This window comes from Ovis aries, chromosome 11 (genome assembly GCF_016772045.2).
Source record: "Ovis aries strain OAR_USU_Benz2616 breed Rambouillet chromosome 11, ARS-UI_Ramb_v3.0, whole genome shotgun sequence".
Taxonomy (NCBI): domain Eukaryota; kingdom Metazoa; phylum Chordata; class Mammalia; order Artiodactyla; family Bovidae; genus Ovis; species Ovis aries.
The window spans coordinates 3,042,177-3,049,856 of NC_056064.1; the positions used below are offsets into that span (position 1 = coordinate 3,042,177).

At 39.4% G+C, this 7,680-nt stretch overlaps 1 pseudogene; it reads right to left on the reverse strand.

Moving 5' to 3' along the window:
• Positions 1–1,952: 1,952 nt before the first annotated feature.
• On the reverse strand, positions 1,953–2,809 carry LOC101119575 (monocyte to macrophage differentiation factor-like; annotated as a pseudogene).
• Positions 2,810–7,680: the final 4,871 nt, after the last annotated feature.

Genomic DNA, 7,680 nt, shown 5'->3' on the forward strand with positions numbered 1-7,680 from the left:
CCTGGTGGAGCAGCCTGGTGGGCTATAGTCCAGGTGGTCCCAAAAAGTTGGACATGACTGAGTGAATCTGCACATAGATCAATAATGGGCTTCCCAGGTGGTGCTAGTGGTAAAGAAACCACCTGCCACTGCAGGAAACGTAAGAGACCCAGGTTTGATCCCTGGTGTGGAAGACTCCCTGGAAGAGGACAGGCAACCCACTCCAGTATTCTTTTTTATTTTATTTCTTTTTTAGCAAGTCCAAATAGCAATTTTATTTTAGCCTACAGAACAAATTTTTATCTACACTTTAGTGGTTTTGACAGTGGTACTTTTGAGCAGACTTCAAATGAATCCACAAAAGTTAATATACTTAAAATTAAATATACACAATAAAACAAGAGGCATCCAGATGCTCAGAACTAGAAGGGATGGTCTGGTTGGTGTTTTCACTGGGCACCTTGCCTATTTGGGGCTGTAAAGAGTCAGACACGGCTGAGCAACTATCACTTTCACTTTTGCCTATTTAAGAATTCATCAGCAAAAGGCAGTTCTTCTGTTCCTCATTCCCATATAACTTACCAAAGTCAGAGTTCTAAACATATGCACACACAAAATAAGCCCTCCTTTAAAGCTACATCAGTAGAAAATTTCAATGGACTGAATTCAATATACTGTCAAACTAACAATTTCAATGATCAAATTTATCACTAGAAAATAGGCAATATCAGCACCAGTTAAATACAAGGTTATTTATTAAAGCACCAACAGGAGATTAACCAAAAAGCAACTATGTTAATCTTAATATAAGTCATTGAAGGAAAACCAAAAACAACATATTAAATATCACTCCACTGAGCCAGGATATAACTGATGGACAACAGATACATGAATTTGTCAAACATGCTTTAAATACTTTTCTATGATAAAAAGTGTATCAGGAGATGCAAAGGAAAGGTAGAAATGTGAATTTACCCATTTAGTTCCACAACTTAAAATGACTATCAAACCAATAATATAAAGCTAAGTGACAATAACTTAACCACTGGGCACCAGACAGGCATAACTGCTATTCACTGTAACTCATAGCACTCTCCAGAATTGTTTGGTGGATGCCCAAGCCAGAAATCCTGTCTTAATACAGACTGGATACACATCCTCTATGGGAAAATACCCTGAATAAGACATAGCAAAGGGCATAGAGAAAAAAATCAATCTTTTGAAAAAATTAGCGATATCAAAATATGTTTCTATTGCTGGGAAACCAAGCTAGGTCAAATATATGGCCCAAAGCAGCACGGAATTCAGAGTCAGAGGTTGGCAGGAAAGTTTTGGAAAACTTAAAGTTTTTAACAATTGGCAATTTCTCCATGCCTAATAAAATTATGAGAGAAGAGGTATAATGTTTTCATTTGTGGAATGTTGACAGATTGCTGCAAAAATTCACATGAATGAAGAACCGCAGAAATGCACTTCAATGAAGTATTCTTTTTTTTAATTTATGAAAAACTAAAGTTCCTATTTAAAAAATGATCATGCATGCTCAAGGTGAAGCATGATAAAAAGTAGTATAAATTCTGTCAATGATTCTTTACACAGCTAGTGGGAAAGTGATATAAATCATTTTCTCTTAAAAAGGAAATTTTGTTATTGCACTGACTTTTACAACCTGATCTAGTAATTTAGAAAAATCATGCAGTAAAATCTGTAAAATTAAAATACAAAATTCTTGTTTGTAAACTCCAGTTGGCCAAGTCTCTCCAGAGTCCTTCATGATAGTGAAATGGATTGAATAGCTAAGTTGCTATCTTATTTACTTGCTGTGAGGGGGAAATTTCCAGAACACAGCTTTCATACTTTCACAGTAATTATATTCAAAAGATAAAAAGAAAGGCAGTACAGTTGTCTTCTTTCCTTCCTCTGTGCAATTTTCAGCTCTTATCCCATTCCTTAGTGCCATAATTGAAATAATACTAGTTTGGAGACCAGTTGAGGATTGGCCATAAATGTCACACAAAGTCAGAACTTCGGTAAAGATATTTCCAAATGGCATAGTAATGCACTGCAGCTGCCGTACCCATGAACAGGTGCCAGATGGCACGGGGAAATGGAATGATGCCATCACTGTTGAAGAACACAACTTCCAGGGAAAGGATTAGACCCCACAGGCAAGTTTGTGAAGTCCATTAGTGTTGTCCATTGATGTTACCACCAAGGCTGGAGAAAACCCCATCATGGGATAGATAAAGAGCTCAACCACCTTATACCTGCCAAATTGAGTGACCAATGGTGATGCATCTTGTTCTTAGTGTTTTGTACTCAAAGTTCACCAGGAAGTAATCATATCTGGGAAATGGGGAAGAATGTGAGTTTGGTTTACATCAGAAGGTTTTTCATGGTAGAGAAATACATAAATGGTTCCTCCAGCTGCCATGAGCCAGATAAACCAATGCATATGAGATGCCAGGGATCCAAGTTCATGGAGATTTACCCATGGAGTTTAAGATGCAATGAAGAAATAGATAACCATTCTATCACACATGTGAAAGCAATGCTCCACTGTCCTTAAGTTGCTCTTTTTCCTTGACTTGATGTGAAATCTGTGGAAAAGATGAAGAAGGCACAGAGGCCCATTCTGTAAATCCAAGCTGTTATCTTTCCCAGCAGTCATCAGATAGCTGGTGAAGGAGGATACTGCCCACAATGGCTGGAGAAATGAAGAATGCATGTGTGTAACAGTCAGAAATATGTTTGCAACCTGTTGGCTTGTAGCGGCCTTTGGTTGAGCCCAGTGGTTCATGAATTGCTGGAATCGATTCTGGAAACTCATTGATCCTCCTCTCCTCCTCCGGGGCGAGGAGTTCCATTTCACCAGCACCAATGGCTGGGCAGGTGGCCCTCATGAGCTGGGGTTGCTCCGGAGGCTGCTGTGTGCCTCGGGGACCACTCAACGGTGCAGGGGCAGAGTAGGCTAGGCTGGTTAATCGAGACAGGGCCAGAGCTAGACGAGGCGACCTGCTCCAGTATTCTTGCCTGGAGAATCGTATGGACAGAGGAGCCTCGTGGACTACACTCAATAGAGTCACAAAGAGTTGTACATGACTGAAGAAAAGCTATGACAAATCTAAAGAGCATATTAAAAAGCAGAGACATTGCTTTGCTATCAAAGTTTTTTTTTAGTCAAAGCTATGGTTTTTCAAGTAGTCATGTATGGATGTGAGAGTTGCACTGTAAAGAAAGCTGATCACTGAAGAATTGATGCTTTTGAACTGTGGTGTTGGAGAAGATTCTTGAGAGTCCCTTGGACTGCAAGGAGATCCAACCAGTCAATCCTAAAGGAAATCAGTCCTGAATATTCATTGGAAGGACTGATGCTGAAGCCAAATCTCCAATACTTTGGCCACTTGGTGAGAATAACTGACTCACTGGAAAAGACCCTGATGTTGGGAAAGGTTGAAGGAAGGAGGAGTAGGAGATGACAGAGGATGAGATGGTTGGATGGCATTGATGGACATGAGTTTGAGCAAGCTTTGGTATTTGGTGATGGACATGAAAGTCTGGAGTGCTGCAGTCCGTGGGGTCACAAAGAGTCAGTCATGACTCTGCAGCTGAACTGAAGAAGTGACTTAGCACACACATGCATAGACCAAAATATCTCATGAACATAAATGCAAAAACTCTAAGCAACATATTAACAAGTCAAATCCAACAATGTTCCAAAAGATTATTTACCACAACAAAGAGATTTATTCAAGTTATGCAAGGCTGGTTCAACATGAAAAAGTCAATTAATGTAGTCCATCATCTCAGACTAAGGAATAAAGATCAAGTAATTACAGCAGATGCAGGACAAGTAGTTTAGAAAATTCTCCACCTTTTATGACAAATAACTTTAAGCAGATTATGAATTGAAGGGGTTTTCTCAACGTGATAAAGAACATCTACATGAAAACCCTTGGCTATCATCATACTTAATGTTGAGAATTGATAAGCTTTATTGATAAGATCTGAACAAGGCAGGACTATCCACTCTCATCACTTCATTATTATACTGGAAGTTCTAGCAATGCAATGACACAAGAAAAGGAAATAGAAGTATGCAAATTTAAGAGAAATAAATACAGCTGCATTATTGCAAATACAATATGACTATCTCTTGTAAAAATCCAAAAAGAATTTTTGAAAATTGAGAAATTAGTAAGTATTTATAGAAAGATTGCAGAATACAAGTTTAATGTACAAAACTCAATCAGCAGCAACAAAGTAGAATTAAATATTTAAGCCATCCAAAAAGATGTCTTATAAAGTCTAATGCCAGGGCTGCAAGGGAACTGGAACACTCACATGTCATTGTGATGTTGAAAATTTGTGCTGTCCTTTGGGAAATTAAGCTCTATGAAACCACTCATGCTCTTTGATCTGGTAATCCCACCCCTGGGAACTTGTCCTAGGAAGAGAATTACAAAGAAGGAAAAAGTTATATGCATTAATGTTGGGACCTAACCTGAGCCATGACAGGCTCAACAGGCCACACTAGGCCTAAGCCTCAGGTTCTTGTAAGCATGAGACATAATTCTAGGAAGCCCCACCCTAGGAAAGTTCCGATGGCGCCAAACCGGATTAAAACCTGAGTCATGATTCTGGGGAACCACACCCTGGGAAAGTGGATGGTGCCAAACCTGAGCCAATCTGGATAGGGATGCAGGATTTGGAAATGGCTCAGCCAATCATTACTCGAAAGCTGTATTAAGAACTGCCTGTATAAAAGCAGCTGTGAGTCAGAGCTCAGAGCTCTTTCGTCAAGACTCCACTGTGCTGGATGAGACTAGAGCCCTAGCTCGAGCTAGCAATAAACCCCTTTATGCTTTTGCATTGCTGTTGATGTCTTATTCTCTCAGTTTTGGGGACTTGGACACTGGGCATAACAATTAAAACATTCAAAACACAGAAAAATTGGGAGTTCCCTAAATGACCAATAATAGGAGAATAGTCAAATAAAATATGATTTACTGATGGATGGAATTTTATGTCATCATTTAAATGAATATGAAACACTGTAATACAAGGAGAGTATTTCCAATAATTTTTTAAAGAAGAAAAAAAAAATAAAATGAAAGGCAAAATAACATTTATATTAGTATCCGAAAAACTGAGATACTTTGGTGTAAATCTAAAAATATATGTCCAAGATCTATATGAGAAAATTATAAAATTGATGGAAGAATTAAAAGAACTGCATAAATAAGATGTTTTCCGTGCAAAACCTCAATTTGTCAATGAATCAGTCCTTCCCAAATTAAACTAGAGATTCAATGCGAATCAAATAAAAATTTCACTAACTGACTTTGTCGATATTGATAAATTAATTCCAGAGTGTATATGTAGAGGCAAGGATAGAATAGTTGATACAATATTGGAGGAGAGAAGCAAAGTGGAAAGACTGGCACTACAAACCTTCAAGGCTTACTATAAAGGTGTAGCTAACAATCAGTACAGTTTGTAGTAATCAGGACAATGTAATATTGGTGGAAGAATAAGCAAATAGACTTATGACATAGAGTAGAGAGCTCAGAAATAGATTCCCATAAGTATACTGTGAGAGAAGCTCAGAGGGCTCAAACAAAACCTTGCATACTCCAGGGCCCAGAGACCCCACAGAGACTAAGCCAGACATGCCTTTGAATGTTTGAATGTGTCATGGAGAGGCATGTGTCAGCAGTGGCCTGGCATGGGAACAGTGGCTCTGGCTGCAGAGGACCTGGAGCACACAAAGTGTGGCATAAGCCCACTTGGAGGAGGTTGCCATTAGCCCCACCATAGAGCTACTGGGCAGATGACCCACAAACTGCAGAACAGTTATAGCAAAGAAATTTTCGCACTGTTAAGAAAGTTCTAGGACCCCAAACAGATTTACCAACCTGGAAATCTGGCAAAGGGAACACAGAATTTGACTTTGAAGGCAGGTGAGATTTGAACTTCCGCAGAACTTCCACAAGACTGGGGAAACAGATTCTTGGAGGCCAAAAAGAAAACCTTGTGTGCAGCAGGAAAAAGGAGCAGTGTCCCCACAAGAGACTGAACCAGATTTGCCTGTGAGTGTCCAGGAGTCTCCAGCAGAGGCAAGAGTTGACAGCAGCCTGCTGCAGGGTTGGAGTACTAAATACGACAGTGCACGCATAAGCCCTTGTGAAGGAGGTCTTTTACTGCGACTCCCCACACCATAGTTTGGCCCCAGGCCAAATAACAGGAAGAGAACACAGCACACTCATCAACAGAAAATTGGGTTAAAGATTTACTGCCCATGGCCCTGCCCATGAGAATAAGACCCAGGACAAGAGACAGTCAGTCTCTCCCATCAAGAAGCTTCCACATGCCTCTTATCCTTATCCATCAGAAGGCAGATAGAAGGAATTAAAATCACAATTCCAGAAAACTAACCAAACTGATCACATGGACCACAGCCTTGACTAACTCAATGAAACTATGAGCCATGCCTTATAGTGTCACTCAAGAAGGATGGGACATGGTGGAGAGTTCCTACAAAACATGGTCCACTGGAGGAGGGAATGGCAAACCACTTCAGTGTTCTTTTCTTAAGAACCCCATGAACAGTATGAAAAGACAAAAAGATATGACATTGAAAGATGAAATCCTCCAAGTTGGAAGGTGACCAATAAGCTACTGGAAATGAGTGGAAAAATAACTCCAGAAGCAATGAAAAGATGAAGCCAAAATGAAAACAACACCTAAATATGGATGTGAATGGTGATGGAAGTAAAGGTTGATGCTGTAAATAACAATATTGTATACTCCAACCTGGAATGTTAGGTCCATGAATCAAGGTAAATTGGAAGTGGTCAAACAGGAGATGGTAAGAGTGAACACTGGCCTTTTAGGAATCAGTGAAGTAAAATGAACCAGAATGGGCAAATTTAATTCAGATGACCACTACATCTGCTACTGTGGGCAAGAATCTCATAGAAGAAATGGAGTAGCCCTCATAGTCAGCAAAAGAGTCCAAAATACAGTACTTGAGTGCAATCTCAAAAATGACAGAATGATCTCTGTTCGTTTCCAAGGAAAACCATTCAATATCACAGTAATCCAAGTCTATGCCTTAACCACTGATGCCAAAGAAGCTGAAGTTGAATGGTTCTATGATGACCTAGAAGATCTTCTAGAACTAACATCTAAAAAAGATGTCCTTTTCCTCATAGGGGACTGGAATGCAAAAGTAGGAAGTCAAGAGTTTACCAGAGTAACAGGAAAGTTTGGCCTCAGAGTACAAAATGAAGCAGGACAAAAGCTATCAGAGTTTCCCCAAGAGAACATATTTGTCATAGCAAACACCTTCTTCCAACAATACAAGTGATAACTCTACACAAGGACACCACCAAATGACCAATACTGAAATCAGATTGATCAAATTTTTTGCAGGCAAAGATTGACAAGCTCTACATAGTCAACAAAAACAAGACAGGAGCTGACTGTCAGTCAGATCCTGAACTCCTTGTTCAAAAATTCAGACTTAATTGAAGAAAGTAGGGAAAACCACTAGACCACTCAGGTATGACCTAAATCAAATCCCTTATGATTGTACAGTAGAAGTGAAAAATAGATTCAAGGGATTATCTCTGATAGACAGAGTCCCTGAAGAACTTTGAACACAGATTTTTGATGTTGTACAGGAGGCAGCAATCA